The 26,538-nt window shown below is 43.8% G+C and overlaps 1 protein-coding gene and 1 pseudogene across 1 annotated transcript in view; one reads left to right on the forward strand and one right to left on the reverse strand.

The window, feature by feature from the left end:
* The window catches only part of LOC141050999 (uncharacterized), a 205,095-nt gene that overhangs the window by 124,085 nt on the left and 54,472 nt on the right, over positions 1-26,538 (reverse strand). The gene's annotated exons all lie outside the window — the stretch shown is intronic.
* On the forward strand, positions 977-25,633 carry LOC141050977 (uncharacterized; annotated as a pseudogene).

Below are 26,538 nucleotides of genomic sequence, written 5' to 3' on the forward strand. Positions count from 1 at the left end.
GTTTTTCAGATGACACAAAACTGCAACAAGTTGCATTTTTGTGCATCTAATAAAATATGCAGACACACGGATCTGTGGGAAAACGGTGACACCTGGATGCACACGCAAGTCCCATCCGTCACCACTGAAAGTCAATGGAGACGAAAACAGATCCGTGTGCATCCAAAATATGCAAGTGTGACACCAGCTTAACCCCATAAGGCCATGTGCACACGGTGCGGATTCTGCTGCGGATCCGCAGCATTTCAGGCTCTGCAGGTCCGCAGCAGATTTAGCTGTGTTGTACCGTACCATTGTTTTCAATGGTAAACTGAAAAACGCTGTGCACATGCTGTGGATTTTTCCGCGCGGATTTGCTGCGGGTTCAAATCCGCAGCATGTCAATTCTTTGTGCGGAAGCCGCTGCGGTTTCACACCTTCTCCATTGGGTGTGAAACCGCAGGGCTAATCCGCAGCATGTGCACATGGCCTAATTATTGGGGCTGGACCTAGATCTCTCCACAGGTTTTTGCCTGAAATCACTTTATTATATTACTTACCCTTACCCTCAGCAAGAACTGACGCTTCTCCCTGTAGGGTTCCTGTCCTGTGTGACTGTCCTGAATCCTCCTCACTCACTCAGTGCTGCACTGCTGCTGCTGAGCTGACTATTAACTAATAGTAAAGTATACTATAGTATATGTGAGAACATGAGACCAACTTGCTGAGTCACTTGAGTTTAACCCCTCTACAGTCACATGCCATATACTGTATTGTATGCCATGCATGTCTGAAGCTAGTAGGAGTATATCACTTTAAATATTTCCACTCCAGCGCAGACAGCACACATTTCCCCCTCTCTCCTACTTCCACCCTGTAAACCCCTCCTGACCCCACACAGAAACTTCCCCTCATCCAGCACCATGACAACCAGCACAGCAGAGTCCTGCATACACTGAGGCCCCTGATCATGTGACCCCTGACTCCTCCCCTCCTGTGACCTCATCCCAGGTCCTGTGCGCACAGAGCAGCCATATATGTGGTGTGCGGCTCTGCAGGTGGAGGTAGGTGCTGGAGATTCCCCATTACTGGGCTGCACAGGGGGCAGTAACCCCTCCATTCCCGGAGATGGCGCCCCCTGCAGGTGGAGGTAGGTGCTGGAGGTTCCCCATTACTGGGTGCAGGGGGCATTAACCCCCTCAGTGCTGAGCCTGTGATAAATCTCTGTGTGTGACTATAATGGGACTGTGTGTTATACCGGGGGCAGGACGGGGCCATGACTGGATGTAGTGATCATGTGAAGCCGGTAACAGCTCCGGAGATTTCTTACATGGGATCATTATGATGTTACATCGTCATCTTCTCCCCATTCAGGTCCCTACAATATCGGATCCTCTCAGTGGAGATCTTCTATATAAGAGAATTCTCCTTAGCGACCCTACAAGGATGGAGAGGGACAGGGACAAGATGGCGGAGAGGATATTACACCTCACCCTAGAGATCCTCTTCCGGCTTACTGGAGAGGTGAGAGATTCTGATGACGTCACATTACATCATTCTTATCTATGGGAATAACAGATGGACAGAACTGGAGAGGTGAGGACTCTGGAAATGTCTGTAGTGAGGTGTATTAATGTGTCTCTCCATAACCAGGATTACACAGTAGTGAAGAAGACCTCTAGTGAGCGCTGTCAGGCCCCTGTGTCTGAGGGATGTGGAAGACCTCTGAGCCCAATCACGGGGCCTCCACCTCACCCCCTGATACATGAGGACATCAATGACCAGAAGATCCTAGAACTCACCTACAAGATGATTGAGCTGCTGACTGGAGAGGTGACACTGCTGGGAATGCTGGGACATTATACAGTAACGCTATGATGGGATCGGGGGGTGACGGTATCATTGTATGTGTCAGGTTCCTATAAGGTGTCAGGATGTCACCGTCTATTTCTCCATGGAGGAGTGGGAGTATTTAGAAGGACACAAAGATCTGTACAAGGACGTCATGATGGAGGTTCCCCAGCCCCTCACATCACCAGGTAATAGACAGGACTAAATACCGTACACACGGCCTATAATTATCTGTATGTAAAGAATGAATTCAGTCCCTGTATGTGTTTCCTCCAGTTCTATCCAGTGAGAGGACAACATCAGAGAGATGTCCCCGTCCTCTTCTTCCACAGGACTGTAAACAAGAAAATCCCAAAGTTACTCAGGATCATCAGGTAGATGGAGAGAAGGTGTCATGAGATCTCCCCTATGATGTGTAGGTGGCTGTGAAGGTCTTGTGCTCAGTCTCACTTTATCCACCAGTATTATACACTGAACAGTCGATTTATTAGAGACAAACTTTTCTAATATAACCTTCCGTGAATAGAAATGTGACCAGTGACTCAAGAGTGCAGCAGGAAATCCAGTGATCACTTTTCTGTGCACATTTGCAAATGTGAATGTACATAAAATGGGAACATAAAGTGATGTGATCGACTTTTGACCATTTATTACATAAAATGGTGTTGAGATTATACTGAGAATTTTGGGAGTGAGGAAATACATCCAGCAAAAGCAGATCCTATGAATAGAAAGAGCTCATCAATTAACCCCCGTTGTATCTAATTTTGACCTTAATGACCAAGACAATTTTTTTTAAGTCTGACCACTGTCACTTTATGAGGTAATAACTCTGGAACACTTCAACGAAGCATGGAACTGTGATTCTGACATATTGTACTTCATGTTGGTGGTAAATTTTGGAAAATTTTGCAATTTTCAAACTTTGAATCTTTATGCCCTTAAATCTAGTAAATCATATAGTTATGTCACACAAAATAATTAATAAATAATATTTCCCACATGTCTGCTTTACAGCAGCACAATTTTTGAAACATTTTTTTTGTTAAGAAGTTATAAGGGTCAAAAGCAATTTCTCAATTTTCCAACAAAATTTACAAAACCATTAACCGCTTCGGCCTCTTTCACACTTCCGTTTTTTACAATCAGTCAAAATCCGCCAGGTTTTGAAAAAAAAGGATCCGCAATTTTTTTTTTGCGGATCCGTTTTTTTCCCCATTGACTTCCATTATAGGTGGATTTTGACGGATTGTCGTCCGTTGCATCCGTTTTTGTGAGGATCCGCCATAATGTTGCTGTCCGTTTACATCCTCAAAGATTTCCAAACGGAGCTTGCAACGTTTTTTTTGGGCGGCGGATCCTCCAGACACTGATTTAACCCAAAATTCTGTCTGGGTGCCGGACAAAAAATTAATTCTCTCTCTCTCTTTTTCTCTCTCTCTCTTTTTCTCTCTCTCTCTTTTTCTCTCTCTCTCTTTTTCTCTCTCTCTCTTTTTCTCTCTCTCTCTTTTTCTCTCTCTCTCTTTTTCTCTCTCTCTCTCTCTCTCTCTCTCTCTCTTTTTCTCTCTCTCTCTCTCTCTCTTTTTCTCTCTCTTTCCCTCCTTCCCGGCCAGCGGTTCCCTTAAATTTCCTCATTTTGCGGATCCGTCAAAAAACGGATCCTGTGGCATCCGTTCACGTCAGTTAATAACGGATCCGCTTCTCAGCCTTTTTGGCGGATTGTAACTGACACAAATAACTGAAGTGTGAAAGAGGCCTTCCCGACCGCCCACAGTAGATAAACGTTGGTGCTTGCTGGGCTTTGTGCAGCGCCGAAATTTATCTACTGTCGGTGGTTTTGGGACCCCCACATACCTTATAACGCGGGGATCCCGGTGCACAATGCATGCTGGTACCCCCGACGTCATCGAGACCTGATTGGTTCAAGTCCTGATGACGTCAGCGTCACAGCAGCCAATGAGAGCGCTCGCTGGGAAAGCTGCTTGTTTCCCGGCGATCTCACTCATTGTAACGTGACTTCTCCTCTGATCTCACACTGACAGATGATCAGAGGTGAAGCAGCGTTACTGTGTGACTAGATCGCTGCCTGGCACAGCTGATCGCTGCCTGGCACAGCTGTGCCAGGCAGCGATCTTGTCACACAGTAGTGCTGCTTCTCTGATCATCTGTCATTGTGAGATCAGAGGAGAAGTCGCGTTATTACGTGCCAAGCAGCGATCTTGTCACATAGTAACGCTGCTTCACCTCTGATCATCTGTCAGTGTGAGATCAGAGGAGAAGTGGCGTTACTATGAGTCAGATCGCAGGGCAGCGATCTTGTCACAAAAAGAAAAAAAAGTAAAGAAAAAAAAAAGCAGGTACACAGGGTAGGGCTAGGGCTGGGATTAAGGTTATGGATGTGTTGGTGTTAGGTTTGTGGTTAGGGTTATGGTTAGGGCTGAGATTAGGGTTAGGGGTGTGTTGGGGTTAGGGTTAGAATTAGAATTGGGGGTTTCCACTGTTTAGGTACATCAGGGGCTCTGTAAATGCAATATGACGCCCGCAGACCATTCCATCAAAGTCTGCATTTCAGAACGTCACTACTTCCCTTCCGAGCCCCACCGTGTGCCCAAACAGTAGTTTTCTTCCACATATGGGGTACCAGTGTACTCAGAACAAATTGGACAACAACTTTTGGGGTCCAATTTCTCCTGTTACCCTTGTGAAAATAAGAAATTGGGGGCAAAAAGATTTTATGGAAAAAAAATGATTTTTTATTTTCATGGCTCTACGTTATAAACTTCTGTGAAGCACTTGGGGGTTCAAAGTGTTCACGACACATCTAGATAAGTTCTTTAAGGGGTCTAGTTTCCAAAATGGGGTCACTTGTGGGGGATTTCCACTGTTTAGGTACATCAGGAGCTCTCCAAATGCGACATGGCATCCGATCTCCATTCCAGCCAATTCTGCATTGAAAAAGTCAAACGGCACTCCTTCCGTTCTGAGCTCTGCCGTGTGCTCAAACAGTGGTTTAACCCCACATACGGGGTATTGGCGTATTCGGGAGAAATTGCACAAAAAATTTTGTGGTTCATTTTCTCTTTTTACACTTGTGAAAATAAAAAAAAATGGTTCTGAAGTAAAATGTTTGTGAAAAAAAGTTGAATGTTTATTTTTTCCTTCCATATTCCATTCATTCATGTGAAGCACCTGAAGGGTTAATAAACTTCTTGAATGTGGTTTTGAGTACATTGAGAGGTGCAGTTTTTAGAATGGTGTCACTTTTGGGTATTTTCTGTCATATTGACCCCCCAAACTCACTTCAAATGGGAGGTGGTCCCTAAAAAAAAAATGGTGTTGCAAATTTTGTTGTAAAAATGAGAAATCGCTGGTCAACTTTTAACCCTTATAACTTCCTAAAAAAAAATTGTTTCCAAAATTGTGCAGATGTAAAGTAGACATGTGGGAAATGTTATTTATTAACTATTTTGTGCGATATCACTCTCTGATTTAAGGGCATAAAAATTAAAAGTTTGAAAATTGCAAAATTTTCTACATTTTCACCAAATTTTGATTTTTTTAACAAATAAGCGCAGATCATATCTAAGAAATTTTACCACCATCATGAAGTACAATATGTCATGAGAAAACAAAGTCAGAATCAGTAGGATCCGTTGAAGCTTTCTAGAGTTATGACCTCATAAAGTGACACTGGTCAGAATTGAAAAAATTGGCCCGTTCATGAAGGCAAAAACAGGCTCGGGTGCGAAGGGGTTAAAATTCATATTTATTTTACTCATTTATATAGCGCCATTAATTTCACAGCGCTTTACAGACATTATTGGCACTGTCCCCGATGGGGCTCACAATCTAAGTTCCCTATGAGTATGCCTTTTGAATGTGGGAGGAAACTGAAGTACCCGGAGGAAACCCACACAAACACGGGGAGAACATACAAACTCCTTACAGATGTTTTCCTTGGTGGGATTTGAACCCAGGACCCCACCGCTGCAAGGCTGCAGTGCTAACCACTGAGCCAATGTGCCGCTCCATTTAAGTCACTTTAAAGGGCCTGTATGACAGAAAATACCCAAAAGTGACATCATTCTGAAAACTGCACCCCTCAACGTCCTCAAAACCACATTCACAAAGTTTAATAACCCTTCAGGTTCTTCACAGGAATGAATGGAATGTGGAAGAAAAAAAATGAACATTTTTACTTTTTTTTTCACAAAAGTTTTGCTTTAGCCATAAATGTTTTACTTTTACAAGACAGCAAGAGAAAATGGAGCCCAAAATTTGTTGTGTAATTTTTCCTGAGTATGCTGATGTCCCATATAGGAGGGAAAACTATTTGGGCACACAGCACAGGAAGTAGCACCGTTTGACTTTTTGAACTCAAAAATAGCTGGAATCATAAGCGGACACAATGTCGTGTGTGGAAAGCCCCTGATGTGTCTAAGAAAAATATTCAGAATTGAGAGTCCTCAGTGGTTGATACCTTTTAATGGCAAACTGAAAAGATGGTAACACATTGCAAACTTTCGAGACTACTCAGGTCTCTACATCAGGCTAGACTAATACAAAATCTGAAGAGTCACATATTTATGCACAATACAACACAGAAAAAATGCAATGGATAAGACAAGTGACGTGAAGCAGAACTATCAATATGGGAGAGGGAGAAACATAAATATTGGACCAGTACATAGATAAGGAGTCCGGATGTTTTATAGTCCTCTGATTGGGGTCTCCTAATGTGTTGTGATGCCCCCACTAGGTCTTGAAAGCAAATTCCATAATTGATGTAAAAAGACATAAATCCATGCGACACATTCTTTCCAGCACTGAGAGTGTCAAAGGTCGTCATAAATTTATACTCCCAAACACGTCTCTCTCTCTGAGATGTGATGTTACCTTTCAATACCAGTAATTTCATATCCATGTTGCTGTGATCAGGGATACAAAAATGTTTTGCCACAGGTAGATCCATTCTTTTTTCTCTGATTGTGTGACGATGAGCATTCATCCTTGTTCTAAGCTTTTGCCCTGTCTCCCCCACATACAGACCCCCAGTTGGACATTTAGTACAAATAATTAAGTACACCACATTAGATGTGTCTAAAACAGTGGAACCCCACACACACAACTGACCCCATTTTGGAAAATACAGCCCGCAAGGATTTTATCAGGCTACAGTGGGGATTTTTAACCCAAAGGGACTACACAGAATTTGATAACATTAGGTCACCATATTGAATATGTTGTCATTAGTGTTAGGCGCATGGGCTCAATACTCAAGTTTGCATCGAGGTGCTCTGGTATGCACCAATTATCATGGGTGCTCGAGTGACCCCAATGCAAACTCAAGTTCCGGACTCTTGCACTCAACACTAGTCATCCATCATCGTCTCTGTTTTTTTTTACTTTAGCTAAAACACAAATGCTAACACTAACCCTAGCTTAGCCCAAAGCCTAACCCCATCCCTAACAATAGCCTAACCCCAACCGGAACCCTAATGGCAAAGAATGAAAGAAATAAAAATTATGAATGACACATTATTTATTGGCTTTTGATCACTGTCATAGGATTAATCACAATGATTAAAATGAACCAATGAAAAAAATCCCCGCTGTTGCTGGGTGCTGGTCAGCAGATCTCGGCAGGCGCAATGTACATGCGCCCACCATTTTTGTTTCCATGAAGTGTTTGCAGAGGACCGGGGATGGAGCTGGAGGGACGAGGTATGGTGGAGGTGCCGCGGTGGGCTTGGGGACCTCATTTCTCTCTCCTCTGATATGTACAGTGCCTACAAGTAGTATTCAACCCTCTGCAGATTTAGCAGGTTTGATAAGATGCAAATAAGTTAGAGCCTTCAAACTTCACATTGTAGAAGGATCAACTTTATTCTCATTTGCACAAGGAAAGACTAGAAGCAATGGGATGAAACTGAATGGGAGGAGACACAGATTAGATATTAGAAAAAACTTTTTGACAGTTAGAGTGATCAATGAGTGGAACAGGCTGCCACGAGAAGTGGTGAGTTCTCCTTCAATGGAAGTCTTCAAACAGAGGCTGGACAGACATCTGACTGGGATGATTTAGCGAATCCTGCTTTGAGCAGGGGGTTGGACCAGATGGCCCAGGAGGTCCCTTCCTACTCTACGATTCTATGAAGAGCAGGATTTATTAACAGATGCATAAATCTTACAAACCAAAAAGTTATGTTGCTCAGTTAAATTTTAATAAATTTTAAACATACAAGTGTGGGTCAATTATTATTCAACCCCTAGGTTTAATATTTTGTGGAATAACCCTTGTTTGCAATTACAGCTAATAATCGTCTTTTATAAGACCTGATCAGGCCAGCACAGGTCTCTGGAGTTACCTTGGCCCACTCCTCCATGCAGATCTTCTCCAAGTTATCTAGGTTCTTTGGGTGTCTCATGTGGACTTTAATCTTGCGCTCCTTCCACAAGTTTTCAATTGGGTTAAGGTCAGGAGACTGACTAGGCCACTCCAACACCTTGATTTTTTGCCTCTTGAACCAGGCCTTGGTTTTCTTGGCTGTGTGCTTTGGGTCGTTGTCTTGTTGGAAGATGAAATGACGACCCATCTTAAGATCCTTGATGGAGGAGCGGAGGTTCTTGGCCAAAATCTCCAGGTAGGCCGTGCTATCCATCTTCCCATGGATGCGGACCAGATGGCCAGGCCCCTTGGCTGAGAAACAGCCCCACAGCATGATGCTACCACCACCATGCTTGACTGTAGGGATGGTATTCTTGGGGTCGTATGCAGTGCCATCCAGTCTCCAAACGTCACGTGTGTGGTTGGCACCAAAGATCACGATCTTGGTCTCATCAGACCAGAGAACCTTGAACCAGTCTGTCTCAGAGTCCTCCAAGTGATCATGAGCAAACTGTAGACGAGCCTTGACATGACGCTTTGAAAGTAAAGGTACCTTACGGGCTCGTCTGGAACGGAGACCATTGCGGTGGAGTACGTTACTTATGGTATTGACTGAAACCAATGTCCCCACTGCCATGAGATCTTCCCGGAGCTCCTTCCTTGTTGTCCTTGGGTTAGCCTTGACTCTTCGGACAAGCCTGGCCTCGGCACGGGAGGAAACTTTCAAAGGCTGTCCAGGCCGTGGAAGGCTAACAGTAGTTCCATAAGCCTTCCACTTCTGGATGATGCTCCCAACAGTGGAGACAGGTAGGCCCAACTCCTTGGAAAGGGTTTTGTACCCCTTGCCAGCCTTGTGACCCTCCACGATCTTGTCTCTGATGGCCTTGGAATGCTCCTTTGTCTTTCCCATGTTGACCATGTATGAGTGCTGTTCACAAGTTTGGGGAGGGTCTTAAATAGTCAGAAAAGGCTGGAAAAAGAGATAATTAATCCAAACATGTGAAGCTCATTGTTCTTTGTGCCTGAAATACTTCCTAATACTTTAGGGGAACCAAACATAATTCTGGTGGTTTGAGGGGTTGAATAATAAATGACCCTCTGAATAAACTTTTCACAATTTAAAAAAAAAATTAAACAAAGAAATAACATTCTTTTTTGCTGCAGTGCATTTCACACTTCCAGGCTGATCTACAGTCCAAATGTCACAATGCCAAGTTAATTCCGAATGTGTAACTCTGCAGGGGGTTGAATACTACTTGTAGGCACTGTATATCAAGAGAGAAATGTTTTTAATAGCGTGCAAACTTTTTTTTTTAACGTGATCTCCGTTGTTCATTGAATAATGGCGATCACGTAATCAGGGACCGGAAAAAAAATGCCCCTGATCATGAGCTCTCTAGGGTCTTAGCTATCCCCAGAATTGACAGTGAGATCCAATGGGCTACTAGATCGGTGTCTCTAATAATTTGGCCATTCAGTGTATGTTTTATTCTTGGTGGAGGTGACAGGATGAAGCTGATCATAAACATTAGATGTCAGAAATTTCTCACAATTATCTGGTTATGGAGACTGCTGGTTAGTATTAGGAATCGACAGGTTGGATTTATACAGGAGACCTGCCACTATTTCATCTGCTCTGTTCTTCTAAATCATTTGACACGACTTTTCCGTCTGTCTATGACGCTTACAATATTTGTTTCAGGGTGAAGATCTGCCCCATATTAATACTACAGAGACACATGTGAGGGGTGATGAGCGGTGTAAAGAGGAGATTCCTACAGATAACTGCACAGGTGAGTAGTGACCACTAAATGCAGAGAAGTCACAGATTCTTCTCAGTAACCGGATTGTAGAAATATGTGTTGGTCTTTTTAGGGTTTGTAACACAGGATATTAATGTGTGATTGGACTGGTATAAAAAATTTGATAGCACACATTTTAGCTTACTAAATTAAATAGTGTTTTTTTCACATAAAAAATGCAGAGCTCCATAGGTGACATAATTTGCAGTATACAGAAGAAGAGCAAATGTGATTGCAGATTTTGGTCTCCTGAAGTGCTAAACAATATTGCTTCCACTCCTGAAAAAATGAGGTAAAAAAACAATAAAATTGTACCAAATATCAGCTCACCAAGCAAAAACCAATCCCTCATACAGCTTCAATGAAGGAAAAAGATGTTATGAGTCTCAAAAAGTGGCAACCGATACCAATTTGTTTTCCTCTTTACAAACTTACACGTTTTGTATCTCTGTGATTGTTCTGACCTGGAGAATGAACTCAAGACCCAAACAGCAATGGCAAAATAATTTTACTGTTTTAATATGTTGCATTAACCCTTAGATCAGGGGCAGACGTCCTGGATAAAACCATCCTTCAGAGAGAATCTGAATGGATTTTCAGGTTGCAGTCCCTGTCCCCAAAAGCACTTGATGAGCAGTTGTGCTATACCTGCTTCCTGTGACGACACCATGAGCATTCCGAAACCAATAGGCACTCTAATAGGTTTTTATCCTTGGTTGTAAGAACTACTGCGTATGCCACCGGGCTGAGTGGTAATCCTATTATGAACTTTAACTTGAAAGTATTAATACACCATTTTGTGTTACCTATCAAAAACCGCTGTATACCGTCGTGTACCACTCTTACCATTCCTGGCATGGAGTGATTGTTATTAAACATCATTATATAGAGAGAAATTTACTACATTTATCTAACTCACTAACGTAAGAGAAAACAACTATGCCATGAGTCTGGCAGGATATACAAGCAGAAGTGGCATTACATAGCAATTGCGTTCCACTGTGGAATTCAAGGATCAATACTTGTAACGCCACATATAGCCGGTCTTCCCTGGCATGGAAGTGACATCAGGACATGGAGAGATGCGTTCCTGCGTGGAGCGCAGCGATTATCGCAGCCCCTTCCGCTGAAGTCCCCAGGCATGCGCAAATGGAGTGTGGTGATTATCACTGCTCTTCTCCTGACATCATCGCGTGACCTCTATGCTTTGGTAGGGAGATTCCCTGCCCGCGCATGCGCGCTTTACAACAAGGAACAAAGGAGACCTATGAGACATGCATGATATTTAACATGGGGGAGTGTGATTATGTTATGTCCTTGATATGGATCCATATTTAAAATCTACACCTGACACATACCAGGCACATCAGAATGAGCCTGTGACCGCTTATCATAGCCTGTGACCATCTACCTTACCATCTACCTTTATCTGCATCAAGCCTCCTGATGAAACTAACAGATGGCGAAACGCATCAAGACAAAGGAAAATTATGATAAGTTTACAATTACCAATTTCTTTTAGGTGGTTTATTCATGATTGATGATATGTATGTATATTAACCATTTTATATAAACGTACTTATAGCCTTCTACCCTATTTTGTGCTATATATATATATATATATATTACTTATCAATTTGACCTAATCTCACCCTCTGCCTCTAATTTTCTGCTATATTGATAGGACAACATTAGGGTGAGTTAGGGAGAGCCATCGTTGAGAGGGCGAACCACATCTCCTTTTGTCTAAGATGCCAACTTCCGCGGTTAGGTAGTATCATCATTAATCATCTCATTACATGTTTCCTGGTGGTGTCTGGTGTATATACCGTATATACCCGTGTGTAAGCCGAGTTTTTCAGGACATTTTTTTGTGCTGAAAACGCCCCCATCTGCTTATACACGAGTCACTGTCCCAGAAAGCCGGCGGTGGGAGGGGGAGCGGTGTCGGCTCCTGGCTCTGTGCCCCGAGGAATGGGGAGCAGCGGGTTACAGAACCAGGAGCCAGCGGGGGAGGGGGAGCGGCGGTGCAGCAGGTCACTGAGCCAGGAGCCGGCGAGGAAGGGGGAGCAGCGGGTTACAGAAACAGGCGCCAGCGGGGGAGGGGGAGCGGCGGTGCAGCAGGTTACAGAGCCAGGAGCCGGCGAGGAAGGGGGAGCAGTGGGTTACAGAACCAGGAGCCAGTGGGGGGAGGGGGAGCGGCGGTGAAGCAGGTCACTGAGCGAGGAGCCGTCGAGGAAGCGGGAGCAGCAGGTTACAGAGCCAGGTACCAGCGGGGTAGGGGGAGCGGCAGTGCAGCAGGTCACAGAGCCAGGAGACGGCAGCTGTGGCTAAATCCTGTGCCGCTGCGATGATGGTGCACATTGCCAGCCACAGCCGCCGGCTTCCAGAACACATACTCACCTGCCTGCACGCCCTCGCTGGCACTGCATCTCGTTCTGGCCGCCGGAGCCAGCAGCTCTTCCTGCAGAGCGATCATGTGGCACCATTTATTAGGAAATGAATATGCACGCCTCTCCACTTCCATAGGTGTGGAGTGCATATTCATTACCTTAATGAGCGGTGCCATGTGATCGCTCGGCAGGAAGAGCTGCTGGAAGCCGGAACGAGATGCAGTGCCACCGAGGGCGCGCAGGCAAGATAAATAGGATGTTTTTTTTTCTAACAGGAATAATGCATAAGGATAAGGAACCATGTATACAAGGAGAGGGACTGGGGATCCATGCATACAATGACAGGGACTGGGGAGCCATGCATACAATGACAGGGACTGGGGAGCCATGCATACAGGGACAGGGGAGCCATGCATACAATGACAAGGAATGGGGAGCCATACATACAATGACATGGACTGCGGAGCCATGCTTACAATGACATGGACTGCGGAGCCATGCTTACAATGACAGGGACTGGGGAGCCATGCTTACAATGACAGGGACTGGGGAGCCATGCTTACAATGACAGGGACTGGGGAGCCATGCTTACAATGACAGGGACTGGGGAGCCATGCATACAATGACAGGGACTGAGGAGCCATACATACAATGACAGGGACTGGGGAGCCATGCATACATGCAATGACAGGGACTGGGGAGCCATGCATACAGGGACAGGGGAGCCATGCATACAGGGACAGGGGAGCCATGCATACAATGACAGGGACGGGGGAACCATACATACAGGGACTGGGGAGCCATGCATACAATGACAGGGACTGGGGAGCCATGCATACAATGACAGGGACGGGGGAGCCATGCATACAATGACAGGGACTGGGGAGCCATGCATACAATGACAGGGACGGGGGAGCCATGCATACAGTGACAGGGACTGGGGAGCCATGCATACAATGACAGGGATGGGGGAGCCATGCATACAATGACAGGGACGGGGGAGCCATGCATACAATGACAGGGATGGGGGAGCCATACATACAATGACAGGGACTGGGGAGCCATGCATACAATGACAGGGACTGGGGAGCCATGCATACAATGACAGGGACTGGGGAGCCATGCATACAATGACAGGGACTGGGGAGCCATGCATACAATGACAGGGACGGGGGAGCCATGCATACAATGACAGGGACGGGGGAGCCATGCATACAGGGACAGGGGAGCCATGCATACAGGGACGGGGGAACCATACATACAGGGACTGGGGAGGCATGCATACAATGACAGGGACAGGGGAGCCATGCATACAATGACAGGGACGGGGGATCCATGCATACAATGACAGGGACAGGGGAGCCAAGCATACAATGACAGGGACAGGGGAGCCATGCTTACAGGGACAGAAGAGCCACGCATACAATGATAGGGATGGGGAGTCATGCATACAATGACAGGGACAGGGGAGCCATGCATACAATGACAGGGACTGGGGAGCCATGCATATAGGGACAGAGGAGCCATGCATACAATGATAGGGACGGGGAGCCATGCATACAATGACAGAGACTGGGGAGCCATGCATACAATGATAGGGACTGGGGAGCCATGCATACAGGGACAGAGGAGCCATGCATACAATGACAGGGAAGGGGGAGCCATGCATACAATGACAGGGACGGGGGAGCCATGCATACAATGACAGGGAAGGGGGAGCCATGCATACCACGATAGGGATGAGGGGACAATGCATACCCGGCTTATACTCGAGTCAATAAGCTTACCCAGTTTTTCGTGGCAAAAGTAGGTGCCTTGGCTTATACTCGGGTCGGCTTATACTCGAGTATATACGGTATTCATGTTTTCATTACTTGTTGATAAGAACTAGTGATGAGTGAGCGTCATCATACTGCTGAACAAAACGTGTAATAAAACGCGATCAAACTGACAGATGTAAATAAAAATGATATAACTGAAACCGCCATCTTGTCCCGCAAAAAATCAAGCCGCCATACTGCTCCATTAGTGGAAAAATAAAAAAGTTATAACTCTCAGAATACAGTGATGCAAAAGTTATTATTTTTTCTGTAAAATAGTTTTTATTGTGTTAAAGCGCCAAAATCTAAAAAGAAACTATATAAATGTGGTATCGCTGTAATCGTACTGACATGAAGAATAATGCTGCATTATCAATTTTACCACACACGGAATAGTATAAACACCCCCTTCCCCCCCCAAAAAAAAAATAAAATTCCTGAATTGCTGGTTTTAGTTCATTCTGCCTCTCAAAATCAGAATAGAATGCGATTAGAAAATGTTATTTGCCCAAAAAGAGTGCCAATAAAATCGTCAACTTGTCCCGCAAAAAATATACCCTCATGTGAATTATAACTCTCAAAATATGGTGATGCAAGTCCTTCTATGAAGCTAATATAATAGTGCTTAAGAAAGAAGGGAAGGACCCTCTGGACTGTGGATCTTATCGCCCCATATCTTTTTTTTTTTTTTATCAAATAGATTTTTATTAATCAGAATTCAAAATACAGAATATACAGTAAATCTTCCACAAACAATAGATTTACAAATTGAACATCTCTGTTCCCCCCCTCCCCCCCCATGTAGACAGCTTATATAACTCTTTTCTCCTCTTACACCGTAATTTACCATTAGTCATCCTTTTTACCCATATTGTCAATCAAACCATACAAAACAGAAATGTTCCTATGTCCGGGTATTAATGGTCTATCCACAACACCAGCATTGTAAAATATAGCACATTCCCATCAGTTAACTGTACCGTATTGTAACCAGGGATTCCACAACCTCTCATAGGTTTTAGAATTGCCTCTTTTAGCATATATCCTTTCCTCCAGCCGGATGATACAAGACACCTGTTTCACAAACTCTCTCCCAGAAGGTGGTTCTTTCCTGATCCAGTTCCTCGCAATCAGCTTCCTTGCTACATATAGTAGTCTGGCTATAGCAAGCTTTGCACTATTAACTATGTCAATTTCCTCCACATATCCCAGTATGCAGACCAGTGGGTTTTTGGGTATAACACTTCCGTAAGCCCCTTCTATTCTGTCAATGACATTAAACCAGAACGCAGATAGCCTGGGACAAGTCCACATCATATGAAGGATTCCGGCATCAGACCCCCCACATCTTGGACAGTCAGAGTTGTCCCTCAGCCCCATTTTAAACATCAGAAGGGGGGTACGGTACACACGATGGATCACATAAAGATGGGGCAACCTAGCTGGTTCACTCATAGTGAGTTTGGGGACATATTCTAGGACGCTGTCCCATACCTCGTCAGTCATCACCCCAATCTCTCCCTCCCATTTGGATCTTGCTTTAAGTGGGAACCCCATTAAATGTGTATGCAATATATCTTTGTAGGTGTTAGAAATTACCCCTTTTGTAAGTCCATCACCACCACATATATAGTCCAACACTGTCAGATTGTATCTTCAGGTTTCTGGAAAGTTTTTGAGCCGTAATGGCATGCCGTACCTGACAGTAGTGATACCATTCAGAATCCGGCAACTGAAACTCACTCTGTAATTACACAAACGGTCTCAGCTCCCCGTTATCCATAATTTGAGACATTAATGTCAGCCCCCTACGTTTCCAGCCTTCCAGTCTCCCAAGTTTCCGAATCTCTGGGAGGTTACTATTATCCCATATAACTGTGAATCTAGTCAACCCGGTCACCCCTCTCACCCTCTTTAGTCTGTTCCACAGGTCTTATAAGAGTCGCAGAGTGGGACACCCATCTCCCATTACACCCATCTTCCCATCCTCTAGGCCAAGTATCAACGGGCTTCTATTTAGTACGTATTCCAGCACTCCTCTGATGCCTGCCTTCTCTTGATTAGACCACCCTCTGAGATGTTGACTTTGGGCAGCTAAAAAATACAGTTCCGGATTTGGTAGTGCCAGTCCCCCCTCATCCTTTGGTCTTTGCAAGGTTTCAAGCCTTAAGGTACTGTCACACTTAGCGATGTACCAGCGATCCCGACCAGCGATATGACGCGGTCAGGATCGCTGGTACATCGCTAAGTGGTCGCTAGTGAGCTGCCACATAGGCAGATCTCACTAGCGACATTGCTGGGGACGGGGGTCGCTACTTACCTGTCACACCAGGCGATCCTGCGTCCTCCCGCCCGGCTCCACGCGTCGCTCGTCCTCGCAGCAGGAAGCGCCGCAGGAAGCTGACGACGAGAAACAGTCCTGAACGTTCTCGCGCGATCAGCGATAACCAGCGGGGGAGCGGGTCGTAGGTAAGTATCAGACACAGCGATATCGCTAGCAATATCGCTATAATGTCACTAGTTATAGCGATATTGCTAGCGATATCTCTCAGTGTGACAGGCCCTTTATTCTAGGTTGTTTCTTACCCCATACCAAGGCCCTAAACAGTGAATTCACCACTCCGAACCTTTTCTGCGGTATCCAGATTGGGGAGTTGTGTAATATATATAAAAGCTTGGGCATTAAAACCATTTTAAGTAGATTAATCCTTCCCACCACCGACAAGTGTAATTTGTTCCAAGTATCCACCTTAGTTCTTAGAATTGCCATTAGGGGTACTAGATTAGTATTAAGGTACTCAGTCACCGGTAGGGAAACCCGTATCCCCATATATTTAAACATTTCCACACATTGTAGTTTGTTGGCCCCTATGTCTTCCTGAGTCCATACCACCTCCTTGTCCACTTTAAATAGGCTTGATTTAGACCAATTTATGGTCAGTCCTGAGATCTCACCGAACCCCTCAATGGTCTGCACAGCATGATGCAATGAAGCTGAGGGGTCCCCTAGGAATAACAAAAGGTCATCCGCATACAGGACCACCTTTTCCTCCAAATCGCCATATTGAAACCCCTTTATTGCCTTGTTGCGTCTAATAGCAGCCGCCAATGGCTCTATCGCAATAGCGAACAGGAGCGGCGACAATGGGCAGCCTTGCCTCGTTCCTCTATGCAGCTGTATTCCCGCGGACATTACCCCATTAATCTTAACTCTAGCTGTGGGTTGAGTATACAATAGCTGAATCCACGCTGTAAATTGAGGACCAAAACCCATACTATGCAGCACTCTCCACAGGTATGACCATTCTACAGTGTCAAAGGCTTTATGGGCATCAAGTGAGGCTATCACCCTCCCACCTGGGTTATCGACTGGCAACTGCAGATTGAGATATAGTCTCTGTATATTGGCTGCTGTTGATCAGTTGGGCATAAACCCCGATTGATCCACATGGATCAATGTATCAACAACTCCAGTTAGTCAATTTGCCAGCACTTTAGCCAGTATTTTCACATCAGCTGTCAGCAAGGATATTGGCCTGTATGAATCTGGAATTCCTGGATTCTTACCGTCCTTAGGAATCACCACTATCACCGCCTCCCGCATAGACGCAGGCAAAATCCCTTCTTTCATAGCCTCCTCAAACACTATTAATAGCTTGGGTAGCAGAATTTCTTCTAGGTGTTTGTATATTTCCGCAGGAAGACCGTCTGCTCCCGAGGCCCTCTCATTAGTCATGCCATGCATCCCTATCTTCCATAGATAGTGTCGGAAGCAGTCCCGCTCCTAGAAATGCCTCCGCCCCCCTTCCCCTCCCATTCTACTCGATGAATAGAGGTTCTGGTAAAAACCTGCGAAGACCTCCAGAATTTCGGGCGTCTCAGTAACCCTTGTCCCCTTTGCAGTATCCATACTCTCTCTGGGCTGCAGCTATAATCGACAATAGATGACCAACTTTTTCCCCTTCTTCATAGAATCTAATCTTCGGAAAAGCCTGCTTCTTAGTTGCTTTATCTAGTAGTAACCTATTGACCCTTTCATGTGCCTGCCTAAGTGTCAGTTGAGTGTCGGGTGTAGCGTGCTGTGCCATTTCTATTTCCGCCCTAGTTAAGGCTTCCAGACTATCCACCTCATCTCGCTTAGTTTGTGTCTTTCTCCTACATATATCCCTGTATAGAATTCCCCGGAGATATGCCTTCATGGCGTCCCATACCACCAGAGGATGAGCACTATCATCATTATGGACAAAGAATTCCCCAATCTCCCGCATGATGCCCTGCATATTTATATGTTGTATCCAGGCCGGATGTAACTTCCACTCTCCCCTTATCCCCCCTCTCAAACGCTCCCGTTTAATTGGCACAAGGATGGGACTGTGGTCCGAGATCACTCCCGGTAAGTATTGCACATCCCTCACCACTGCATTCATCAACTCATTAGCTAATGCCATGTCGATGCGGGATAGGGTATTATAAGAAGCTGAAGTGCAGGAGAAGCACTGTTTCCCGTCATTTCTTACCCTCCAAATGTCCATCAAGCTCATTTCCCGAACTAAATTGCCAAATGGGGTTATAGTATCACTCAATACTCCCAACGGCCTCCTATTCCTGTCCCAATAAGAGTCTATTACATTATTATAGTCACCCACTACCAAAAGAGGCAATACTCCCCCTCTTCCTGAGAATTCCCAAGTCTCCCTCAGCTTAGTACTCGAGTAGGGGGGTGGAATATAAATAGCGGCAATGCACATAAGGTGACCAAATAATTTACATTTGATGACTACACACTGCCCATCCGGGTCAATATGCACCTCTATTTCCTCATATTGTATTGAAGTATGAATTAGCACAGATACCCCCCTTGCGTAGCTAGAGAAAGTAGAGTGATAGGCCCTCTGTATCCATCGCCTATTCAAGAGTCTCGTTGTGTCCGGTAAAAGATGAGTCTCCAGGAGGCATACCACCGATGGGCCCTGGTCTTGTATATATTTGAATATAGCTGCCCTCTTAGTTTTGTCAGATAAACCCCTAACATTCCAACTTAGTACCTTAATTCCCCCCCCCCTCCATAGTGTGGATAACTGGAATTATTAATCGGTGTAGTTTTCCCCCTTGCTGTCTGAACCCATCCCTCCTCCCTCCAATAGAATGATACAACTTTATATCATAAGCCAATCATATTTGACTCCGACTCGACTTTTTAAGATGGTCCGTTTCCAATCTTCAGAGTGTCTGAGATGCCATGCATCCGATGCAGATTTTATTCACATGATTATAGTAGTGTCCGATTATAGTACACTATTGGAAAGAGGTAACGTCATTATTAACCTCCCTGACACAGATTCCTGTTCCCCTTGAGCCATTGGTTTGTCTGTTTGGGGAGTGGGATGATGAGACATGGGGATTTTCTTACGGGAGACGTTCATGGCACGGAAAGTGTTGGCACTGCGGTGGATGGGGGGTTCGGATCCCTCCCTTAGGACCTGGATAGAATTGGTGAACTCAATTATACCATACGAGCGCACGCTCTACCTAAACAGAGGGTGCCTGGGTAGATTTGAGAAGATATGGGAGAGGTGGAACTCCTCTCATCTCACGTTTGTAGGACGGAGACATCCCATGATAAAGAGCTAAATATATAGGCATGGGCTGCAAATAGTTGTTTTGTAGTAGTAGTAAGTTTTAGAAGTTGGCAGCCTTTACTATTTGAATAAAAATACATAGACTAATCTAAGGCAATTGACGGTATGTTTTATTCTATGCACAGTTCATATACATATGCTGTTTGACATTGATACTCTGTGATATGTATGTGTGTTACATGATATTTTCATCACTGTCAGTTTGCATATTGTATATCCTGCCTTTGGTTCAATAAACTAATTTAAAAAAATATGGTGATGCAAAAACTTAGTTTTGCAGAGAAAAAAAAACATTTTTTTCTTGTGTGACAGCAGCCAAACAGGGAAAAAACTATATAACCCTACTATCGCTGTAATCGCACCAACCCAAAAAATAAAGTGGCTAATCACTTAATAAAGCTCGAAGAATGGCATAAAAGATAAATAAAACCATTTCTTGACCTACTATTTATTTGTTCATTCTGTCTCCCAAAGATCTTAGTAAGGCTTGGCGCACATTTATCCTGCGCTCTACGCTGAATTCTTACAGCGGCATTTTCATGTAAATCTCTGAAATACATGATTCAGATAGAACCTCCGGTACAAGATTCCCTATATTGAGGCAGATGAAAACATTGGACGCCGTCTGGGCTGTGATCCGGTGGTGTCCGTCTTTTTAGGCATGCATAAAAGCATGGTCCACACAATTTTGCACACTTCTGAAAAGGACATTCCTGAACAGAGGCCAGACAGGTCCAGAGTAACTGCTGCCTGATTATACTGAATGGATTCCTAGGGGGTCATCTGAATCAAGTAATTTGGAGATTTAGGCCAGTTTCACACTTGCAACTGCAATGCAAGAAACTTGCCTCAATTCCCAGCATTGCAGCCGGCACTCGGGACCAGAGTGTGCAGCTGCTTGTATTTCTATGCTGCTGGTGGCAGTGCCGGGTATTGAGGCGAGAGACTGGCGTGAGTTTCTCGCATTGCAGTTGCAAGTGTGAAACCGGCCTAAGATGGAAATGTTATGTAAAATTTTCCCATTGCATGCTTCAACTCAGTCCACAAAAAAAGCAAATCCCCACCAATATCCATCATCTGATAACGGAAATATTGGGGGCCTCCATGTTACTGATAGCACAAAGCCTCTGGAAAAGCGATATACCTTCTTGTCTTCACAAAAGAAATCCAGCAAATTCTGCACTCCCAAATCCAAATGTCCCTCTGCCTTCTGAGCCCCACAGTGTGCCTAAACCAAATTAAACATCCACATCTTTGGCATTTCTGTAGCGATGAGAGCCCACCTAATTTATGTGTGCATGTCTCCAGAAACTTGAACCTGGACACAATGTACAGGCACTACAATCTCCTTGTCACTACAACGTACTAGGCACTACAATGTATGGACACTACAATAGCTGATTTGTCAATTTCACTCGGCAGCATCCACTGCTGCTTGTTTCTGGAAAACATCCATGGAGTCAAATCATCACAACACCTGTAGATAAATTCTCAAAAGCGTAACATGAAGGGTGTATTCTGCTCTTCTAGCACTTTGGGGCTGTCTATATGGAGTCTGCAAACTATGCTAGGAAAATCTGTACTGCAGGAGGCAAATATCTCTTCGTCCCTCCCGACTATCGCCGTGATGCTAAGCAGTACTGTACAGCTACATACAGGGTATTTCTACGTTCAGCAGAAATTGCGTGACAAATTTTGATGCCAATTTTCCCCATTTCCCCATGTGAAAATGTAAAATCTGGGACTTAAACAAAATTTGTGGTAAAAATGTAATTATTCACTACCCAATGACATACAAGTCTGTGAGGAACATGTAGTGTCAGCATACTTACTGCAGCCCTAGATGAATAAATTGGGTAGGTGTAGTTTGTAAAATGAGGTAACTCATCTGGGGTTTCTGCTGTTCTGGCACCTCAAACCATTCCAACAAAATCTGAACTCCTGTATGGCACTCCTTCCCTTCTGAGCTTTGCACTATGCCTCAGAAGTAGTTTTTCACCACATATGGGGTATCGGTGTACTCAGGAGAAATTGCACAACAAATTGTATTGTCCATTTTGCTTCTGTTACCTTTGTGAAAATGAAACATTTAGGGCAAAACCAACATTTTTGTGGGAAAAAAATATTTTTTCATTTTCCCAGTTCAACGTTGTAAAATGTCTTTACACCGGCTGAGGAACAATGATAGAGACAGAACAGTCACTAGTAGATCAATCTGTCCATATACAGTATCATGTTAGCAGCAGCATATCTGTAGTTTTCACTGAGCGATGTGCTGTTGACAACGATAATTTTTGTTCCGGCAGAAATTATCCAATCACTCGATGAATAGGCAGCATTTTGCTTATTTATAATCTTCCGTATAGATATCCATATAGTATAATGAGCCCCATAGTCCTCCGTATAGAATAATGCACTCCCCATCGTCCCCCATATAGTATGATACACTCCCCATAGTCCTCCATACAATATAAAACCCTCCCCATAACCCTCCATACAGTATAATACACTCCCCATACTCCTCCATATAGTATAATACACTCCCCATAGTTCTCCATATAGTATAATACACACTTCAGTTCTCCATATAATATAATACACTCCTCATAGTCCTCCACATAGTATACATATAGTATAATGCACTCCCCATAGTCCTCAATAGAGTATGATTCAGCCCCACCATAGAGTATAATGCAGCCACATCATAGAGTATAATGCAGCCACATCATAGAGTATAATGCAGCCACAACATGGAGTATAGTGCAGCCCCCACAGATTATACTGCAGCCACCCCATAGATTATAATGCAGCCACCCCATAGATTATAATGCAGCATCCCAGTCCTGCAGTATTGTGGCCATCACGTACTCAGTGATATAAAAAAATACAATACTCACCTTTCCTCCTCATTTCCCCACTGCTCTAGTTTCTGCAGAGCATCCCAGCAGCTCCACTGCTGAAGTGACGTCATCACCCACCTGCTGTGTCAGAGGCAGAGGGTATTCATGGGGGAGGGAGCGTCATCTGACGCTCTTTCCTCCATCACTGCTTTCAACTGTATCGGCATCTATGATGCAGATTCAGTTGAATGCGGGGGGAGGGGCCGCGCTGGGGCCAGGCCCCCTTGACTCATGGGCTCCATAGCGGCCACGTGGCATGCCACTCTTAACGGCACACCACTGGCTGGGGACCCTAGGCAGATGCCTAGTCTGTCTGCCCCTAATGCCAGCCCTGACTTTAGTTCCGATGAAGCACCTGAAGGGTTAATAACCTTTCTGGATACGATTTTGAGCAGATTGAGAGGTACTGTTTTTAGAATGGTATCACTTTTGGGTATTTTCTGTCACATTGGGCCCTCAAAGGCACTTAACATGTGTAAATTTTGTTGAAAAAATAGAAATTGCTGATCAAATTTTTAATGCTTCTAACTTCCTAATGAAAAAAAAATTGGTTTGAAAATTGTGCTCATGTAAAATAGACATGTGGTAAATGTAATTTATTAACTATTTTGTGTGACATAACTCTCCTTTAAGGGCATAAAAATACAAAGTTTGAACATTTAACAATTTTCTAAATTTTCGCCAAATTTCTGATCTTTTCACAAATAAACGCAAGTCATATCAAACAAATGTTACCACTATCATGAAGTAAAATATGTCACAAAAAAAATCTCAAAATCACTGAGATCTGGTGAAGCCTTCCAGATTTTTTACCACATAAAGTGACACTAGTCAGAATTTATACAATTGGCCCGGTCATGAAGGGCAAAAATGGGCATGGGGTATGAAGGAGGTTTTTTGCTAACACCACATTAGAAAAATCCTCAATACATAATAGATAAGTACAATAAAGAATGGTGGGCATATATGGCGGATGTCATGGTTTAAGGAAATAAAATTACCATTAAGTGTAGTTACTGATGTTTCCCCACTTTTAGCTTCTCTATTTCCCCTTTTCAGTAAGTTATATGATAAAGTAAATGCTGTCATACAAAACAACAACTAATACCTCAATAACAAACAAATAACTGCCCTCATAACATCTATGATGTCAGGAACACGAAAGAGAAGGGTACATAAGGGGTTAATTTCTGAACATGTTTTATTTTTCTGTATGTTGAAAATATTTTGCTGATAGAACCTCTTTTGCCACTGGTACCATATATATACACATACTGTGCATACTGCCTTTGTGGTTCTTGGCTCAGACTGTTTTCTGTATTTTTTTTTTTAGTGGTTAGCACATGTGTCACTTGTGTGTTTCATCCTTCATTAATTCCTAATTGAAATTTACTACAATTTGTATTGAAATGTTATAGAGAGTATGAATATTATAATTATTAAACTAATTTCAAGGTTAAGTTTAATTTCCGTTTTACTCTTGGCAGATAACTGCACCAGCCGACTGGGGACACATCTTACATTTTCAGATTTGACGGCACATGATCATACTATCACACAGGATACATGTGAAGAACATGACAATATCCCAGATTTATCCTCAGCCCTTCACAGTAAAGAACCACCATCTGATCCTTTTGAAAAGCTTCTGTCTTCTGATTCATCACAGACTATTATGCAAAACAAAACTAACACAAATGATGGTGAACATCAAAGAGCTCACACAAAAAAGAAGCCGTATTCATGTTCAGAATGTGAGAAAAGTTTTACACAAAAATCAGGTCTTGCTGCACATGTGAGAAGTCACACAGGGGAGAAGCCATTTTCATGTTTAAAATGTGGAAAGTGTTTTACAGTTAAATCAAGTCTTGTTAACCATGAGAAAAGACACACAGGTGAGAAGCTATTTTCATGTACAGAGTGTGAGAAATGTTTTACACAAAAATCACATCTTGTTGCACATGAGAGAAGTCACACAGGGGAGAAGCCTTTTTCATGTTTAGAATGTGGGAAATGTTTTACATTTAAATCAACTCTATTCAAACATGAGAAAAGACACACAGGTGAGAAGCCATATTCATGTTCAGAATGTGGGAAATGTTTTACACAGAAATTATATCTTGTTCAACACTGGAGAAGTCACACGGGAAAAACCATTTTCATGTTCAGAATGTGGTAAATGTTTTACACAAAAATCAAGTCTTGTTAATCATCAGAAAAAACATACAGGTGAGAAGCCATATTCATGTTCAGAATGTAGGAAGTGTTTTACAAAGAAATCACATCTTGCCTCACATGCGAGAAGTCACACAGGGGAAAAACCTTTTTTATGTTTAGAATGTGGGAAATGTTTTACACAGAAACACTCTGTTGTCACACATCAGAGAACTCACACAGGGGAGAAACCATTTTCGTGTTCCAAATGTGCAAAATGTTTTCAAAAGAAATCACATCTTGTTTCACATCGAAGAATTCACACAGGGGAGAAGCCGTTTTCATGTCGAGAATGTGGGAAATGTTATACACAAAAACATCATCTTGTTAAACATCAGATATGTCACACAGGGGAGTAGAAATATTTGTATTCAGAATGTAATAAAATGCTTTGAATGTTTTAATATGTAGCCAATACCAGGGAGGCTTGCAGTCCTAGTTGTAGTTAAATAAATATTATCGGGCTATCTATTTATGCATAATCCATTCTCCAGTTTCTCAGTCAACAAATGGACTGAAGCAGAAAAAATTTGGGTCGCACCTGTTCACCCTATCGCCCTCCTATGGCAAGTAAAGCCCTCCCCTTGCTCTTCAACAGACTTACTAGGTCCAGTTAAATTTATAAAAGATGTATTTGTAAAGCACAATAGACTCTTTTCCTTTTTTTCTCAAGAAAACTCCTATATCTTTCTTTTTTCTTCAACATTTCTCATACAGGATGACTTCAGCTTTAGTTCTTCGTAGGTCGTCGGTGAGCCTGTTCTAATTTGCAAACAAAGTTGATGCCAGTATGGGAACCATCTGGTCTCCTTTCAAATCTATTGTCATGCCCTCAGCCGCCGGTCCGGTCTCCGCTGCGCAGGGAGACCGGCACATATCACGCAGCTCCACTGGTACTACTCACCCTGTGCGTGGCTCCAGACGATAGGCGACTCCTTTCCCTGCTAAGAACCTGCATTTTCTTGGCAGGTCTCCCGGAAATGGTCTTAGGAGGTGTGCCCCACTTCCTGCACATACTTAAAGCCGCAGGGCACCTGTTCTCTATTAGGGTTGTCTGTGCTGTGATTCTCTGTGCATAAAAGGCATTCTCCCTTTTAGGGAGGTGACTGGGCAATGTGTTCATTCTGTGGGATCGGTGCAGCCCACTCAGACCAAACTCTGCTGAGCTCTGCGTTCTAAAGGCTGTTGTTTGCTTTATTCTAATACCTCTGTCTCCTCAGAATCCTCTGCTGGCAGTTCCCTATCCTGGATCCTTCTGGACACTCCAGTTTTTACCCCAGGGTGACCAAGGCTCTCCTAACAGAACCATCCAGATATCTCTGCCGGCTAGATCAGCCTTTCTGAGATTACACAGAGCCCCACACCCTCTTCCTGGTGCCCGCAGTCACTCTCCGGTAAGCATGACATCTTGCCTTATGGTCTATTGAGCGCTTGACTCATCTGATGCTACTGAACGCCCGGTGCGTTCAGCGCTACTTTCACTGTGATTTTTCTTTCACTCAACACTGACTGCTCTGGCTTACTTTGGCTTACCTTGTTGGTAGCAACTATG

This window comes from Dendrobates tinctorius, unplaced genomic scaffold (genome assembly GCF_039654945.1).
Source record: "Dendrobates tinctorius isolate UK_male_01 unplaced genomic scaffold, ASM3965494v1 ptg000155l, whole genome shotgun sequence".
NCBI lineage: Eukaryota > Metazoa > Chordata > Amphibia > Anura > Dendrobatidae > Dendrobates > Dendrobates tinctorius.